The sequence below is a fragment of the Trachypithecus francoisi genome, unplaced genomic scaffold (genome assembly GCF_009764315.1).
Source record: "Trachypithecus francoisi isolate TF-2019V2 unplaced genomic scaffold, Tfra_2.0 Lachesis_group13, whole genome shotgun sequence".
NCBI classification, from domain to species: Eukaryota; Metazoa; Chordata; class Mammalia; order Primates; family Cercopithecidae; genus Trachypithecus; species Trachypithecus francoisi.
In genome coordinates, this window is record NW_022681458.1 from 130,257,354 (window position 1) to 130,276,173 (window position 18,820).

Here is an 18,820-nt window from a genome sequence, read left to right on the forward strand (position 1 = left end):
GGACCAGGTGTCCAGGTAACCCCGCTTATCCATCTACAGTTCATCAAATCTGGAAGACCTAGAAGTTATATGATCTCCCTAAGACTTGACTTTGCCCAACTGTGCAATAAGGATAATATCATACAACTTCTGAGAAGTTTTCGGAATTGAAAGCATTAGTAGTTGTCAACACCCTTTGAAAGCTCTAAGACATTCTGCTTTTATAAACATAACGTTTTATTGCCCTCTTCCTCGTAGATACCTTTGGAACTTTATCAGTTATGCTGCTAAGCATCTGATTAATACCATTTTAGTTCTGTATGTCGAGGAAGGAAGAGCTCATTTATTGACAGTCTCTTGACTCATGGAAGAAAAAAACAGAGTCACATGAAAGCATGACTTAGGTTGGTTTATTTTTCTTGTGTACAGACAGAAGGGGAGACAGTGTTAAGGGCTGCAGGAAGTCATCCAAAGGGCCTAAGCACTGTCTACCTGAGGAGGTTACTGCCCCCGTCTACCCGGCAAGTTCATGTATGCTCATCAGGTTTCGACTCTCCTCAGGATACCTCCTCCATGCAGCCTTCCTGGGAGGTGGCTCTAACACTTGTCTCTATCATGGCCTGGACCCGCCCCACTGTTACAGCAGCCGCCTTGCTATGTTTCACTTATTGCTTTGCATGCACGTTTCTTCTGGGCTCTTGAAGATGGGATGAGTCCTTACCAGGACCCACCCTGGGTATACAGCTGACCCAGAACTGCAGTCTTAGTCACAGCCTGGGAAAACTGGCAGGGAGACACACAGGCTTCCAAGTGAAGGTCACACCCTTGATTGACAGTGTAGGGTGATGGGATGAGTAAAAAGTGGAGTGGCCAATGCAACGCTCCAATGCCAGAAGTCCCTGGGGGAAACCTGCTATTCCACAGAGGCCAGAGCACAAACCCCACAGTCACCGAGAGCAGCCCCATTGCAGGGTAACTAGCTGCAAGTCCCATAGTCTTGGTAGTTTTTCAACCCTCTTTCTTCTGCAGGTTATTTGAGCCAGCTTCCATTCCTTTCCCTTTACTCAAAAGAACTCTACCCTGTTGCTCCAGGAAGTCCAGGTATCGTTTTGGAAATGCTGTGGGGGAACAGCATGGGTTTACACCACATCCAAGGCAGCAAGCATGGGGCAGAAGCCAGCGAAGAGTCAGCCTCGAGGTTCGGTGGTCCACATGTTTACTGTTACTCCTTGCTCATTGGGCCACCACATCCTATGTTATTTGTAAGTGCTTTGCAATTTTAGCCGATCTTCTAGTGCATTGAGTTTTTGTGATATTTTTCTAGTCCTACCAAGAACAGTGGAATTCTTCATTTAATTAAAAAGACACCAAAAGATTATCTTTGTAAAAAGGTTTATGAAAGGGATGGTTGCTACTTCTCAGGCTGCCCAAACTTGCACTCCCCAGCTCATAGAGAAAAGAGGCCAGAGCTGAGGGGAATATTTGCTTTATTACCGGAAGTCAGCAGGCAGGGAAAAGAGTCAACAGTCAGGATAATCCTGCCTCTCTGTCACACGGAAGCGTCAAACAATCATTGCTTTATTCTTGAGAAAACATAAATGGATGAACCAATGCCACATGTAGGAGTTCATATTTAGCAGGATCAGTGAAAAAGCCAGGACTGTGAGCTGGGAGGTGGAACAATGGCATCCCCAGCAGAGGTAAGTAGGGGTGGGGAGAAAGAAAGTAGCACATTTACAGGGCAAGAAATGTTTTCGGAACTGGAAATGCAGTTGACCATGAAACAGTGGATCACCCTGTCCATTCTTCCTCCCATCCCCACTGAAATCTGCCATTCCAATATTCTAGAGCCTAAAGCTTGCCCCGGCTCCCACCGACCTGGGAATGTTGTGCCAATTCCCTATCTGGCAGGGCCCTCCCTCTCTCCAGCTGTGTGCTCTGCATCAGCCACGGCAGCCTGTGCTGCAATCAGGCTAGATAATTTGGAACTTTCTGGACTTCCCATCCTTTTTTTTTTTTTTTTGAGACGGAGTCTCGCTCTGTGGCCCAGGCGGGAGTGCAGTGGCACGATCTCAGCTCACTGCAAGCTCCGCCTCCCGGGTTCACGCAATTCTCCTGCCTCAGTCTCCCGAGTAGCTGGGACTACAGGTGCCCACCACCATGCCCCGCTAATTTTTTTTGTATTTTTAGTAGAGACAGGGTTTCACCGTGGTCTCGATCTCCTGACCTCATGATCCACCCGCCTCAGCCTCCCAATGTGCTGGGATTACAGGCGTGAGCCACCGCGCCCGGCTTCCCATCCTCTTTTTCACAGTTATTTTGAATTATGATTCATATACCACACAACTTACCTATTTAAATTGTATAATTCAGTGGTTTCTAACATACTCACAGATGTGTGCGATCATCACCCCAGGCAATTACAGAATATTTTCATCAAAAGCCTGTGCTTTTAGCTGTCGCTTCCTTAGGAGGTCTGCACCTCACCCCCAGCCCTGTGCAACCACTCATCTATTAGCTGTCCCTATACATTTCCCTGCTCTGCACATTTTGTATAAATAGAATACTAAATATGTTGTCTCTGGTGACTGGCTTTTTCCATTTAGCATGTTTCAAGTTTCATTCATGTAGTATGTATCAGAGTTGCATTCCTTTTTATGGACAAATAATATTCCATTGTATGACTATACCAAGTTTTCTCTCTTCATTCATCAGTTGATGGACATTTGGGTTGCTTCCAACCTTTAGCTATTGTGAGTAATGCTACTATGAACAGTCATGTACAAGGTGTTATGTAAACATGTTTCCTTTCTGTTGGACATACACCTAAAAGTGGAATTACTGGGCTCCATGGTAATTCTATCATTTAAGGAACTGCCCAACTGTTTTCCAAGTAGGCTGCACAATTTTTGTCTTCCTACTAGCAGGATATGAGGGTTCTGATTTTTCCACATCATCACCAATACTTATTACTATCTAATTTTTTTTTGTTCTAGTCATGCCAGTAGGGGTAAAGTGGTATCTCACTGTGACTTTTTATTTATGTTCATTTCTCTGATGACTAATGAGGCTGAGCATCTTCTCATGTGCTCATTGGTCATGGGTACATATTCCCTGGAGAAATGTCTCCTCAGATCTTTTGCCCATTCCTTAATTAAATTATTTGTTGCTTTATTACTGAGAACTGAACTGAAAGTTCAGTAATGAAGAACTGAAGAGCTCTTTATCTGTTCTGGATATAAATTCCTTTTTAGATATGTGATTTGCAGATTTTTTTTCCATTCTGTGTTTTGTCTTTGCATTTTCTTTATAACTTCCTTTAGAGCACAAAAGTTTTTAATTTTGACAAAGTATAATTATTTTATTGCTTGTACTCTCGATATCACATCTAAGAATCCTTTGCCACGTTCAAGATCGTGAAGATTTAATCCTATTTTTTTCTTCGAAGATTTCTATAGTTTTACTTTTTATATTTAGGTGTTTGCTCCACTTAAAGTTAACTTTTAAAGTGAGTGAAGTAAGGGTTCAACTTCATTCTTTGCACATGGCTGCATACATTTGTCCCAGTACCATTCGTTGAAAAGATCATTCTTTACTCACTGAATGGTCTTGACACTATTGTCAAAAATCAGTTGACTATTAAATGTGTGGATTTATTTTTGGACTCTCTCCAGGACATTGCATTGATCTCTATGTCTTCTTAATGCCAGGATCATATCGTTTTCATTTCTGTTGCTTTGTAGTGAGTTGTGAAATCAGGAAGTATGAGTACGCCTACCTTATTATTCTGTTTCAAGATTACTTTGTCTCTTCTGGGTCCCTTGCAAGTCCATATAAACTTTAGAATCAGCTTCTCAATTTCTATAAGGAAGTTACCTGAGATTCTCATGGGGACTGCCTTGAATCTGTAGGTCAATTGGGAAGCATTACCAACTAAACAGCACTAGTCTTCTGATCCATGAATATAGACTGCTTCTCCAACTACGTAGATGTCCTCTAACGATGTATTGCAGTTACATTTCTCACTGGAGGTCTCACTGTTTCCTGCTTGTGCTGCTTGAGAGAATGAAGAAGCTTCCCAGCCTGGCTGCCTGTTGCCTCTCGGTGACGGGAATGCAGTCTCTGAGGAGTAGAGACAAAGTCCCCTTCCCAGGCACATGTTGTGATGAGATTTCCCTCACAGGTCACCCCAGGCCTGTGTCTGAGTGAGGGAGAGGAGTCTCAGGCTGGGGAAGGAGGGCACTTCCCCGGCTGGATCTGGTTGTGGCATCCCCTTCCTGATCCACTTTTGCAATCCTGATGTGGTTGACAGTAAAAGACCATTTACATCCTTGATGGCTGGCATTAAAACTCAAGCATTTCTTTCCCAAAATTTCAATTTTCTTTCTTAATCCCATCTCCGTGAAGACTCAGAGGCAGTGTCTCCTCCTGGAGACGTGGCAAACACCGGAGGGGCTCAACTCCCCTTGACCGATGTCCATCTGGGCCCTGCCCTGACCCTCACAGGCATTCACAAGGAATTATATGGGCCGGGTTTTTTTGTGAGTTAGAAAGCATGAAAGCAGGCTCTGTTTCCAAGTAACTTCCCCTCCGCCTAGGGTGCCGTGATCAACCACACAGCACCCCGAAGCCCCGTGGGGGCTGGGCACCCAGAGCTGCAGTGCAGACAGTGACTCCTGCACAGCTGCTTGGAGCAGGCAGAGTCCCAGCAGCTGTGGACAGCTCCTGTGGCGCGCACCTCCTGAGCTTCTCTGCAGAGTGAGACTCTGCCCTTGGGGGCTGGGGATATGAGGATGAAAGCCATGCTTGCTGCCTTCAAGGAGGGCACAGTCGAGCGAGGGAGAAAGACAAAGCCGATGCTTCTAAAACAGCGTGGTCAGAACCATTAGAGAAATGAACATAGATGACAAGGATCATGGTGGAGAAGCCAACTGAGGGTAATCAGAGGGCTCCCAAATGAAGTGAGGCTCCAACTGAGACTGAAAGACAAGATGCTATTGTCCTGCTACGACTGGGTGGGGCCTGCAGCATCCCAGCTGAAAGGAGAGCCTGAGGTGAAGCCTGGAGTGAACTGCAGGTGAGGCAGAAGGGGAGGAGAGGGTAAACTGCACTGAATGTAGGGTGTTGATTGAGCTGGGATTTTCCAGAAGGGCAGAATTGAACCAGAAGAAGAGGGGCAAGCACTCCACTTTCAGGTACCAAATGATGTGGGTTTAAATATGGGTTCCTGCTGCAGCTGCACCAGAGGTCCCCTGAGAATGCTTTTATGAGAAACAATAAGAAATCTCTTTCTTACCTCAGATATGCTTCCATTTGTCCCTTTCTTCCATTTTAATTCACATGTTTCTTTATAAGTTCTCCTCCTCCTTCAGGCCACAGATCTCTTTAGAATGTATCCAGAGCCTCTCTCTAAGGAGAATTACATAGCATATAAATATAATTGCAAGTTGCATAAAATTTCAGTAGTTTAATGCTTTGCTGAAATGTATCTGTAGACACCAGGGTCAACTATTGTGACCCAAACACTAGACTCTGGCAAGTTTTTGTGCTCAGTGATCCTCTCAGTGGGCCTCAGAAGTGCAGCTAGCACCATGCTAAGAGAGGCAGAAAGGCACAGAGATGGTAGAGAAATCGCTGTACGATTAGATGAAGTGTTCTAGATGCTATGACCTAGACATGACCCAAGTCATGACAACATCTGAATGAAAAGGAAAATTCAGATGGCAGAACTTTGCTGACCATATTTCTTGCTTTCCATCCAGATGCTTGGTCTATGCACATACACTTTTATGTTCTGAAAGTGCTGTTTGTGAGCAACACCCAGTGGGTTTCTCCACTGGGTGGAGAGTAGCAGTATCTCCTCTAGCTAGCTGGAGTAAGTGTGGTCTCTCGCACAATGTTATTTTACAATTGACTCAGTGCCTGGCATGAAATCAAGCTGGGACCAGTTGCACTGGTGTGGCAACAGGAATATTCATACTTTAGAAGTTATCCTGGCCGGGCGTGGTGGCTCAAGCCTGTAATCCCAGCACTTTGGGAGGCCGAGACGGGCGGATCACGAGGTCAGGAGATCGAGACCATCCTGGCTAACACGGTGAAACCCCGTCTCTACTAAAAATACAAAAAAAAAACTAGCCGGGCGAGGTGGCGGGCGCCTGTAGTCCCAGCTACTCAGGAGGCTGAGGCGGGAGAATGGCGTAAACCCGGGAGGCGGAGCACAGAGCGAGACTCCGTCTCAAAAAAAAAAAAAGTTATCCTAATGTCATCATGGTAACAGACACAGATGACATTTGTCTGAATGTGTCTGCTACCATGGCACTTTGCTCTGTATCAAGGCACTTTCTTTCCCATGTTTTAACAAATCTGCTATATGTGTGTCTTGGGAACCTGAGGCTGGAGAGCAAATGATTCATCTTTAGATTCAACATGCAGTGAGCATTATTTACATCTACTGCTTTTCTGCTTGGTATATATCAATATTTATTGCTAATTCAATGTCAAATTTTGACCTTACTTTTTATAGTCAATATATGCTTCTTAGAGCAATAAATCTTTATAATCACTACAGTTTAAATCAATACCTGTTAGTTATCTATTTATCATCTATGAGTCAACCTTTCTACACTTTGGCTACTTAGCAACCTAGGCATCAGATATCTAAGGACGGAGCTCCACTGAAATGACTATTGAGGTACAAAGAATTCATATTACCTGCTTTTAAAGTTGGACATAAGAGCTAAAATAAGAGCAGTTACAACAAGAAAGACTCATAAAGTGGCTTGCTGGGCCAAAACAACTGTTGAGTTATAAAATATTTACAACAGAAGAGATCTGCAAATTTATTTAAGTAAATCCAAACAGTATATCTTTAGCACTGGGGTAGAATTCTATCTTTCCATGGAGAGCAAGTGACCTAAAAACATACTTAGCAGCAGACAGCACTAAAGCTGGCTTTTCCCATCACAGTGCTCTCAGTTTAGTTGTGGGAGTGAATTTAAAGACAGACTCATGAACCAAATCAGATAACGCCACCTGCCAAGGCCTTCTTCAGGGAGTCAGTCGATGGTCCAGTCAGTGATGGGGCTCAGGCCCAGTGTCTGTGTTGTGGGGAGCCACGGGTCACCTCGAGGAGGAATGAGTCCTGAGGAATGAGTGCTGCTGACCAGCAGCCTCTCACAGCTGCAGAATCCTATAATTTAGAGAGCCCTTTGGCATCTATCGAGAGGATAAATCCGCACATCTGGTTATATGCAGGTCCTGCTGGTGCTCTGTCTGTTGATGCTGTGGCACAGTGTCACTGAATAGCCTTTGAACAAACCCTCTTCATCACTTGTAGTTCTCAAGAATAACTGTAGAATGTGCTGAGAATGCAGCGTCCTGAGATGAGGATATCCTGGCTGGAACAGTGCGGGCTCTGTCCCCATTTCTTCTAGAACACAATGTCCTGCTATGCTTCAGCCCAGTGAGTCCCATTTCCTTAAAGTATAAAACCCAGGATGGGCTCCTTTCCAGGGTCCCTCAGCTGTGGTGCAGGTGGGGAACAAGCAGACAAGGCTCCATCTGAACAGTTTTCCTGAGCCTTGGAGGGCCCTTGTCACAAATCCTAGGCTTCTGTTATCCATTGCTGCCTATCTGTGAGTGATCAACCCACTTCATGTAACTTGTATGTGGATGTTCCGTCTCATGGAATGCAGACACGTTGGCAATCTTGTTTCACAGACATCAGGTTCCATGACTGCCCTGAGCAAAGTGCTGAAGGGTAGATATTGTGCCAGACACTCAGAGAGCATCAGCAAACCAAGAACCTAAGGTCTCTACCCATTTTTCTGCAGTAGCTGGAAGAGTCAGGCAGGGTTCCCTGGCTATGTGGCTTTGAGTTTGGTCTGCCTCATGTGGCTAATGGTGAGAGGGTACTGGCACCAGAGTGGCACACCCCAGCAGCACTTCCCCACCACCTTTCACTTTTCCCTCTTTCTGCCATCTGCCCAACTTGCCCTGGCCAGTGGGGGGGGGGGTCCTCATTCCTTTCAGGACATGAATTATAAACTTGGCAGTAAAAACACCCTGGCTACCTATCATGGATGGAGGAAGTGTAGTTCAGAGGCTAAGCAACAAGACTTTTGAGCCAGGAAGGGCTGGATCAGTCTATGGAGTGAGCCTTGGCAAGTTCACTACTCAGGAGGTGGTAACCTAACTTGTACAATTGGGATTATGGGTTTTGAGGATTGGTGAGACTCTGCATGTTAAGTCATTTGCCCAGAACCCAGAGTGGAATCTATCCACAATACATGTTCATTGTCATTCTTTTCCTCCTCCTCCTACTCTACCTCCTCCTCTTCCTCCTCCTTTTCCTCCTCCTCCTCCCTCTGTCCCGTGACCATGCTATTGCTAACATGGGGTTTTGCTGTTATTGTTGTTGTTTTTGACAGAGTCTTACTCTGTCACCAGGCTGGAGTGCAGTGGGATGATCTCGGCTCACTGCAACCTCCGCCTCCTGGGTTCAAGCAATTCTCCTGCCTCAGCTTCCCAAGTAGCTGAGACTACAGTCACACGCCACCACGCCCAGCTAATTTTTGTATTTTTGGTAGAGACAGGGTTTCACCATGTTGGCCAGGATGGTCTCAATCTCTTGATCTTGTGGTTCGCCTGCCCCGGCCTCCCAAAGTGCTAATATTACAGGTGTGAGCCACCGTGCCAGGCCAACATGTTTTTTATAATTACATAACTTTATGCTAGGTGCCCAGGGGATACAATAGGAATTGGTCCCTATCCCTTTAAGGCTTAGTTGGGGAGATGAAACTAATTTATGTGGAAGAAATGAGGCCCAGGCATGTGGTCAACTAGTGATCATGGTGAACAGTCTGGAGAAGGACAGAAGAGGGTACTGCTATCTGCTGAACACCTGCTCTGGATTTAAAGTGTTACTTATAGTATCTCATGCAACCCCCTAACAGCCCTCCGAAACAAGTGTCTGTCTTTCCTTTTGCAGAGCAGCGAATTGAGTCCTGGTGAGATGAATCACTTGCCCAAGCTGTTAAGTAAATAGATTCTGGAATTAGGATCTATACCCAGTTGGGAGGGGGGTGCCAGGCTGCCTGACTTCTAAGTCAGGGTTTTTTCTTTCCTGCCATGTTTCTCTATGGGAAACAAGGAGATCCACGCAGGCTGCAGTAATCAAAAAGGTAATTAGAAAATGGAATTTGAATGAGGCCCTAAAATATGGCAGAATTTGACAGTCCCACAGGGACTGGTAAGCTTAGCTCTATCACAAAGCCTGTGGTCTCTTTGGTCAGTATTTAAGATATTGAAATCTCTTGACTATAATGTGTACTCTGAAGTTTTTGGTAGAATGCTCTACCAGGTCAGTTGCTTCAAGCTTGCTAATTGTGTTGTTTAAACATTGCACATCTTGGCCGGGCGCGGTGGCTCACACCTGTAATCCCAGCACTTTGGGAGGCTGAGGCGGGCGGATCACGAGGTCAGGAGATCGAGACCATCCTGGCTAACACGGTGAAACCCCGTCCCTACTAAAAATACAAAAATAACATTAGCCGGGCGTGGTGGTGGGCACCTTTAGTCCCAGCTCCTTGGGAGGCTGAGGCAGGAGAATGGCGTGAACTCAGGAGGCGGAGCTTGCAGTGAGACAAGATCACCGCCACTGCACTCCAGCCTGGGCGACACAGCGAGACTCCGTTTCAATAAATAAATAAATAAATATTCCACATCTTTACTGCTTTTGTTTGGGCATCAAATCAACAGAGAGGTTTGCCAAAATCTCCAAGTATGATTATTGCCTACCTATCCCTTTACTGCTGTAAATTTTTGCTTTATATCTTTGAGGCTGTGCTGTTAGATCAATACAGATACAAACTGTCTACATATTCCAGTTACATTGCTGCATTTATCATTATGGAATGTCCCTCTTTATCATTATTAATATTTCTTGCTCTAGAGTCTGCTTTGTCTGATGTTAGTATAGGGATAACATCATTCTTTTGGTGTTTGCATGGAATATGCTTTTCCTTCCTTTTACTTTCAATCTTTCTGTGTCTTTATAGTTAAGGTGTGGCTTTGAATGCAGCCAATAATTGCGTTTTTTTATTTTGTCTGACAATGTTTGTCTTTTTAAAAAAAAAAAATACTAAAATATACATTTAGGAATGGGTGTGTACCTTAAACCTCTCAGTAAATTTTCATTAAATGAGCATCACTGTATAATCAGCACACAGACCAAGAAATAGAACATTTGGCAACTCAAAAACTCTCACGCCCCTTCCTAAACACTGCCTCTCCACAGGGCCTACCACTATTCTTACTTCTTTATTTTTTTTTTTGAGACGGAGTCTCACTGTGTCGCCCAGGCTGGAGTGCAGTGGCCAGATCTCAGCTCACTGCAAGCTCCGCCTCCCGGATTTATGCCATTCTCCTGCCTCAGCCTCCCGAGTAGCTGGGACTACAGGCGTGCGCCACCACGCCCAGTTAGTTTTTTGTTTTGTTTTGTTTTGTTTTGTTTTTTAGTAGAGATGGGGTTTCACCGTGTTAGCCAGGATAGTCTCGATCTCCTGACCTCGTGATCCGCCTGTCTCGGCCTCCCAAAGTGCTGGGATTACAGGCTTGAGCCACTGCGCCCGGCCTATTCTTACTTTTAACACCATATACTAGTTCTGCCTGCTTTTGAAATTTATAGAAGTGAAATAATGCAATATTGAGTCTTCTGTGACTCTCTCCTTTCACTCAACATATGTTTGTGAGATTCATTCACGTTGCTCTATCAGTAGTTTGCTTTTTGTCTTTCTGATAGTATTCTGTTGTATGGTGCACAGCAATTTTTTTATGCATCTTTCTATTGAACTTTTCGTAACATCCAGTTTGAGACTTTTACAAATAGGGTTGCCATTAAAATGTTTCTACAGTTTTATAAACACGTATACACATTTTGTCTCTCTATATATCTAGGAATAAAATTCCTGGGTGTTATGCTACATTGATGTTCATCTTTGGTAGATAGTACCAAACCGTTAGCCACAGTGATTGTGTCAGTTACCAATCCCACCAGCAGTGTAACAGAGTTCTTGTACCCCAGCTTGGCATTGTCTGTCTTTTTCACTTTACTCAGAGCAATGGGGCCTCATAGATTTAATCTGCACTCATCTAATGACTAATGAAGTGATGCACCTTACTTAGGTTTATTATTTAGACGTACTATGTGCCTATTCAAGTACTTTTGCTCATTTTCAATTAAGATGTCTAACTTTTTCTAATTGACTTGCAGCAGTTCTGCTTTGTGTGCTGAATATGTGTTCTTTGTCAGCAACATCTACTGCAGATCCCTTCCCCATTCTGTGGCTTGTGTTTTTGCATTCACTTAATGATGCCTTGTGATAACAAACTATTTTTAATTGTAATACATTACAGTATATTGGGTTTTTTTCTTTGTAGTTGGTGCTTTTTGTGCTTGTTTAGGAAATTTTTGCCTACCCCAAGATCACAAAGTTATTATATCATATTTTCATCTAAAGACTTATTTATTTGTATATACTTCCTTTACCTTTCACATTCAGATTACAATACATTTCTAATCATTTCTGAGTATGGTTCAGGATTAAACTTTGTTCCATATGAATACCCATTCAATTCAACAGCACATGTTGAAAAACTAATCTTTCTTCACGGTGCAGCTTGTCACCTTCATTATAAATCTATGTTTATATGTGTGGAGATCATTCATTTTTAATTGGATTAATTGGATCATCGACAAATACAAACTTTATATTTAATGAATATATTTGCATTTAAATTTACCTTTTTGTTTCTTTTTTTATTCTGTATAACTTTTCTGTAGTTTTTTTTCTTCATTTGTATTAATCAATATGGTGTATTATTCCATTTTTTTCTTTATTACGTTTTTCCATTATGTATATGTGTTGATATTTATGGAATAACAATATATGTTCTTGATTTATTACAGACTGTCTTAAACCATTGCTTCAACGCCTCCAGAACAATGCAAGACTGTAAAAACAATTTGATATCATTTGTCTATCTCACACCTGTTGTGTTAATATTGTTGTGTATTTCCACGTATACTTTAACCCCATAAGACATTAGAATCATTGTTTCAAAAAGTCAATATTCATTTGGAGTTATCCATTTATTTATCACTTCCTGTGTGCCTCCTTCCTTTCTCCCTACCAGATTTCCATCAGGAGAAATTTCCCTTCTTTGTGAAAAACTCACACTTAAAAGAAATTCTAATTTCTTTAACGAAGGTCAACAAATTCATTTTTTCGGTTTTTTTGTGTGTGTAGATGTCTTTATTTTGCCTTCCTTTTTTGAAGAGTAGCACCAGGAACATGTATTTTAGATATTTCACCATGTTCTATATATCCCTTAAGCTCTTGTTTTTAAAAAATATAAAATTCCTCTATAATACAATCCAGGTCAATATTCCAATTCATTTTCATCCATTTTCTTGTGCCTAATCTGCTAATCTACTAAAAATAGACTTGCCTATTTTTTAAATTCCTAATTTCAGTTATTATACTTTTTTATGTACATAATGAGTATTTCATTTTTCAATAAATTCTAGTTCTCTGGTGGAATTATCCATAATTTTCTCTTGACTGTATTAATCATAAAATCCAAAATTTTAAAAATACTGGATTTTAAAATTCAGTATCTGATAAGTCCAGGACCTGGACTGTTTCCATTTTCCACCTTTTTCTGTGACTTTTAGTCATTTGGTCCTGTTTTTTGACATGTCTAGTAATTTTTTACGAAATACCCATATATCACATAGGAAATAAATGTAGGATCTGTCTTCCCCCAGAGAGGATGTCTCTTTCTTCTGAGAGACAGATGCAGGTCGTCTCTGACAGATCACTCTGACTGTGTTGAAGCTGTGTTTTGGGCATGGTTGCCTTCCCATTTGGCCTCACTCCTAAGGCATAGGTCTCACTCCTCGGGCACAGTCTTCCCTGGTCCCAGTGGGAGCCTTCAGTGTTCACCAGGGCCCCTCCACACTCCCTGTTCCCAGCGTCACCCCTCCACACTCCCTGTTCCCAGCACCATGACCCTGTCGGAATCTCTGCTCAGATATTCATCTCTGTACTGCTCCTTTCATCTTGGACTCTCAGTGTCTTGTTTCAAGAACACACAGCTTGGAAAGTAGCCAATACCTCAAAGGGAAGTTGCAAACAGGAGTTCTACCTCAATCCCGTGTTTCCTACCTCTCCAAGATCTTACCTTCTTAATGCACGCCACTGTACTGCCCCAGAGTTGCATAAGCCTTGGGCTGCTGTGGGCCCAGCCCTACCTCCCACACTGTGAATCAGCAGGTGCCCAGAGGTGAGTAGCAAGGCATTTACATGCACTTTCCTGCTTTCTTGGAGTGCGGTCCCTCAAGTCCTGGCTGCCTTGCTCTGGCTCCAACGCCTTCACATGTGTCATTTTATTTTTAATCCAGATTTTATAGCTGTCTGCAGTGAAAGAGTTATTTCAATATATGCTACATGATTACAGCTGGAAGTGTAAGACCACTTTCTCTTTCAACATGACACTGTCGTTATGATTGTGTCTCATGCTGGGTATTTTCTTAGATGTGTTCTCATTTAATTCTCTCCCTTTGAAGTCAACTGTATTCCCATTTTTACGGATAAAAATGTGGCTAATAAATGGAAAAGCTGGGGCTTAAGCCCAATTCTGAGTGATTTGAAACCCTATCTATTTTCAACTAAACCAGACTGCCTCATAACACAGTCATACCAAACTCTACAGACACAGTCTCATTATTTTGTTTATCAGAATGTCACTTGAGTCTAGTCCCTTTTGATGAAGCCCCTGGCAGACAACCGGAGAATTCACTTCTCACCCTAATGTCCTGTGTCTGTCAAGAAGGAAACCAGAAAGATTTTTTGACTTCCCAGAATATGACACCAAATTTTAAAATGTGTCAGACAGCTCAAGCTGACAAATTGCCAGGGGGAAGAAAACTATGGGGTGCTGCCTTTCCTCAAGAACTTTAAGGTGATTTGGAGTTATTCTGTGTGAAAAGTGCAAAAGAAGTGATGAAAATTACTTAGAACAGCTGTACTTGCCTTGAAGCTCTGAGGATGCTGGAAATTTCAGTGAGTGACTTTTCTGTGTTAATGTAAAGGTGGGAAGCAGCACATTTCATATTGGATGACTTCCAGGGGAATCATCACTCCCAGGTGAATTCGGGAGAATAATTGAGATAAATCAAGTACAGAAGGTGCAGAGCACACCCATTAAACCTTTCTTTTTTCCAGTGGTCTCCTGATACTCTGCATATTTCAGCAGCTTCTGAGACTTGTTTACTGTAGGTTTTAAGAATCTTCCAGAGTCACCTCTTAAAACATGGCAAAATTAGCACATGTGGACATCCTATCTGCTATAAGCAGAACTGCTGGATAAAAGGTAGTTTAGAAACAGTTAGTAGAAATGGAAAGAAATAGAAATCTTCAGGCAGCATTAAGCAGGGAGGACTACGTAGCCAACAGTCTAAGCAGGTGAGCTAACGCCTCTGAGACCCAGACAACTATGAGAAGTGAATACAGATACTAATGGCCAGGGCCAGGGTTTGCCCAACCAAAGGAGAACAGAAGAGATGGCCTTGGGCCTGTGCTAGGCAAGGAGCTAACACTAAGAACTCTGCATAAACCTGGTACTAATGCACTATCCATAATGATTATTAACCCTTTATTATGTTCCAATCATTGTCCTAAGTATTTCACACGTATTAACTCATTTAACTCTTGTAATAATGATGCATGTATTGGCAGGCTGGCTCTATTTCAAAGAGGCCAAGGTGTGTTTAATGATTCCATCATCCTAGAAGCTGGTTTCTGTCTCCTGTGACAGCATTGGATTGGACAAGTATCTAGGTCAACAGGATGGTCCTTCTTGAAGTCATCCAGGGACTCCGACTGATGGAAGCTCTGCTGTCCTCAAACTTGTTTTCCAAGATTACTTTGCGAAACTAGACTCTATTTTAGCCATCGGGATGGTGAAAGGAGGTAGAAGATACCTGAATAAGGGTTTTAGGGGCCAGACTGGTGTGTCACAATGCTTACACCCATACTCCATTGGCTAAGCTCAGTCATGGGGCTACAATAAACATCAAAGGAGTCTGGGAAGTGTATTCTAGCTGTGTGCACTAGAAGAAGAAGAAACAGGTTTAGTGAACCACCAGCAGTCTCTGCTATAAATCTATGAGACAGCTCACATTATCTTCATTATTTTACATATAGGGAACCTGAGTACAGAGCAGATGACTTCTTGAGGTTACAGAGAAATTGGGATTAAAACTCCAACCATCTGGCCCCCAATTCTGCAGGCCTCTTTCCTACCTGGGCACACTGTCACATGAAATTGCCTTTCCTCATGGAAGAGGAAATCAGAACTACAGCCACCACGACCAGGAAAGTGGGAGAAAAATATATAACTGCTCTGGTAGAAAAAGATTCCTATGGGAAAAAAAAATCGAGCTGTGGACTGTGCCATGTGCTACTGGCACACAGTGCAAGATTCCAAGCCGATTCCCTAGTACATGATGTACGATTCCAAGCTAAGAAATCAGTGAGCAAACTGGTTCCTGACTCAAGAAGACCCTCCGATGCTCAGCGGAAGCATACCTAAAATGACGTCCACAACGAGGGCTGATGTGAATAACAGACGGGGGAAAGGAAACACAGAGGAGGAATTCACTTGAAGCTGCATAAGGAAATCGACTCAGTGAAAGATCAGATCAAAAGTACGGCTATAAGATTCTTTGTTAAGACCTTTCAGCTGGACTAAAATGGCCACTCAGAAAGCAATGTCGGCCGGGCGCGGTGGCTCAAGCCTGTAATCCCAGCACTTTGGGAGGCCGAGATGGGCGGATCACGAGGTCAGGAGATCGAGACCATCCTGGCTAACACGGTGAAACCCCGTCTCTACTAAAAAAATACAAAAAACTAGCCGGGCGAGGTGGCGGCGCCTGTAGTCCCAGCTACTCGGGAGGTTGAGACAGGAGAATGGCGTAAACCCGGGAGGTGGAGCTTGCAGTGAGCTGAGATCCGGCCACTGCACTCCAGCCTGGGCGACAGAGCGAGACTCCGTCTGAAAAAAAAAAAAAAAAAAGAAAGCAATGTCACACGTGACCCATCCCAAGAGGAAATGGAAGAGAATTTTAATTTGATGTGTAATAAATTTATAATTTTTTAAAAGAACTTTTACCAGCTTGGTCTGAAAGAGACTGATACAGCTCAAAATGTAAAGCATTCTCAGAGGCCTCAGCAGTCTCTGGGAAGGAGGCAGCCTGAAAATGCTGAGAACTACAAGTGAGACTGCTCCCCATGGACAGGAAGACTCAGAGGGCAGAGCCAACGCTATGGAGACCCAGGGGCAGGACTGCAGAGATGGGGCCACATCAACTCCAGGATTGACGTGGACCAGTGACGTCCATACATCTTCAGTCTCCCACCTTTTTTCCTACAAGCTTGTCTGCTGTAATGAATGCATCTCTGCCTCATCATTACACATTAGAAGATAATGAACAAGTCATCTGTCTCTTTATTCCTAGTCTTCTATTCACGAAGAACAATGACTGAGATGAACCTTAAAAACTGCCTGAGGCCCTTTGTCTGCTCTTGGAGCTGATTTGGGGGACAAGAACGTGGACTTCAGCCTGAACCTGATCCACGCTGGAATAAAACATTGGGGGAGCAGAGTGTGTTCTACATATGGGAAGGAGACAGATCACTGGATGCCAGAAGGAGTCCCAGGAAAGTCAGTCAGTAGACATGGCCCCCCAGGAAACACACCTCTCCCTCATGAATCTGCTATGCCTTGGGACTCGCATTCACCAATAGAGCATGGTGGGAATGGTGTTGTGCTCATGCTGGGCCTAAGCCTTCCAAAGGTCTAGAGTTTTCTGCTTTGCAATTTTGGAGCCCTGAGTGGTCATATTAAAAGTCTATCTGCTCTCTAAATTCCTCCTCTCTGGGTAGGGCATCCCTGAAAGAAAGGCAGCAGCCCCAGTCAGGGGCTTATAGATAAAACTCCCATCTCCCTGAGACAGAGCACCTGGGGGAAGGGGTGGCTGTGGATGCAGCTTCAGCAGACTTAAATGTTCCTGCCTGCCAGCTCTGAAGAGAGCAGAGGATCTCCCAGCACAGAGCTTGAGCTCTGCTAATGGGCAGACTGCCTCCTCAAGTGGGTCCCTGACCCTGGTGCCTCCTGACTGGAAGATACCTCCCAGCAGGGGTCAACAGGCACCTCATACAGGAGAGTTCCAGCTGGCATCTGATGGGTGCCCCTCTGGGACAAAGCTTCCAGAAGAAGGAACAGGCTGCAATCTTTGCTGTTCTGCAGCTCCCATCAGTGATATCCAGGCAAACAGGGTCTGGAGTAGACCACCAGCAAACTCCAGCAGACCTGCAGCAGAGGGACCTGTTAGAAAGAAAACTAACAAATGGAAAGGAATAGCATCAACATCAACAAAAAAGATGTCCATACAAAAACCCCATCCAAAGGTCACCAACATCAAAGACCAAAGATAGATAAATACATGAAGATGAGGAAAAACCAGCACAAAGATGCTGAAAATTCCAAAAACCAGAATGCCTCTTCTCCTCCAAAGGATCACAACTCTTTGCCAGCAAGGGAACAAAACTAGATGGAGAATGAGTTTGACGAATTGACAGAAGTAGGCTTCAGAAGGAGGGTAATAACAAAGTCCTAAAGGAGCATGTTCTAACCCAATGCAACGAAGCTAGAAAACATGTTAAAGGAATTGCTCACTAGAATAACCAGTTTCGTGAAGAACATAAATGAACTGATGGTGCTGGAAAACACAGCATGGGAACTTCGTGAAGTATACACAAGTATAAATAGCCAAATCAATAAAGCAGAAGAAAGGATATCAGAGATTGAAGATCTCTGAAGACTGAAGATCAACCTAATGAAATAAATCATGAAGACAAGATTCAGGAAAAAAGAATGAAAAGGAATGAACAAAGCCTCAAAAAAAAATGGGAATATGTGAAAAGACCAAATCTCTATTTGATTGGTGTATCTTAAAGTGATGGGGAGAATGGAACCAAGTTGGAAAACACTTTTCAGGATATTATCCAGGAGAACTTCCCCAACCCAGCGAGATAGGCCAACATTCAAATTCAGGAAATACAGAGAACACCACAAAGATACTCCATCAACCCCAAGACACATAATTGTCAGAGTCACCAAGGTTGAAATGAAGGGAAAAAATGGTAAGGGCAGTCAGAGAGAAAGGTCAGGTTAGCCACAAAGGGAAGCCCATCAGACTAACAGTGTATCTCTCTGCAGAAACCCCACAAGCTAGAAGAGAGTGGGGGCCAATATTCAACATTCTCAAAGAAAAGAATTTTCCATCCAGAATTTCATTTCCAGCCAAACTAAGCTTCATAAACAAAGGAGGAATAAAATCCTTTACAGTCAACCAAATGCTGAGAGATTTTTGTCACCACCAGGCCTACCTTACAAGAGCTCCTAAAGGAAGCACTAAATGTGGAAAGGAAAAACCAGTACCAGCCACTGCAAAAACATACTAAATTGTAAAGATCGTCGACACTATGAAGAAACTGCATTAACTAATGGGCAAAATAACCCTCTGGCATCATAATGACAGGATCAAAATCAAACATAACAATATTAACCTGAAATGTAAATGAGCTAAATGCCCCAATTAAAAGACACAGACTGGCAAATTTGATAGTCAAGACCAATTGGTGTGCTGTATTCAGGAGACCCATCTCAAGTGCAAAGACACACATAGGCTCAAAATAAAGGGATAGAGGAATAT

The 18,820-nt window shown here is 43.3% G+C and overlaps 1 long non-coding RNA gene across 4 annotated transcripts in view; it reads right to left on the minus strand.

The window, feature by feature from the left end:
* The window catches only part of LOC117095184, a 173,779-nt gene that overhangs the window by 140,304 nt on the left and 14,655 nt on the right, over nucleotides 1-18,820 (minus strand). Inside the window, exons 3-4 of one of the 4 annotated variants that reach the window (XR_004441848.1) lie at nucleotides 5,276-5,388; nucleotides 385-1,305 (exon numbers count right to left, since the gene is read on the minus strand). This is a non-coding gene — a long non-coding RNA (uncharacterized LOC117095184). Of the gene's footprint in view, nucleotides 1-384; nucleotides 1,647-3,832; nucleotides 4,276-5,275; nucleotides 5,389-18,820 lie in introns of those variants that run through there. The other 3 variants (XR_004441847.1, XR_004441850.1, XR_004441849.1) reach the window with 3 other exon arrangements.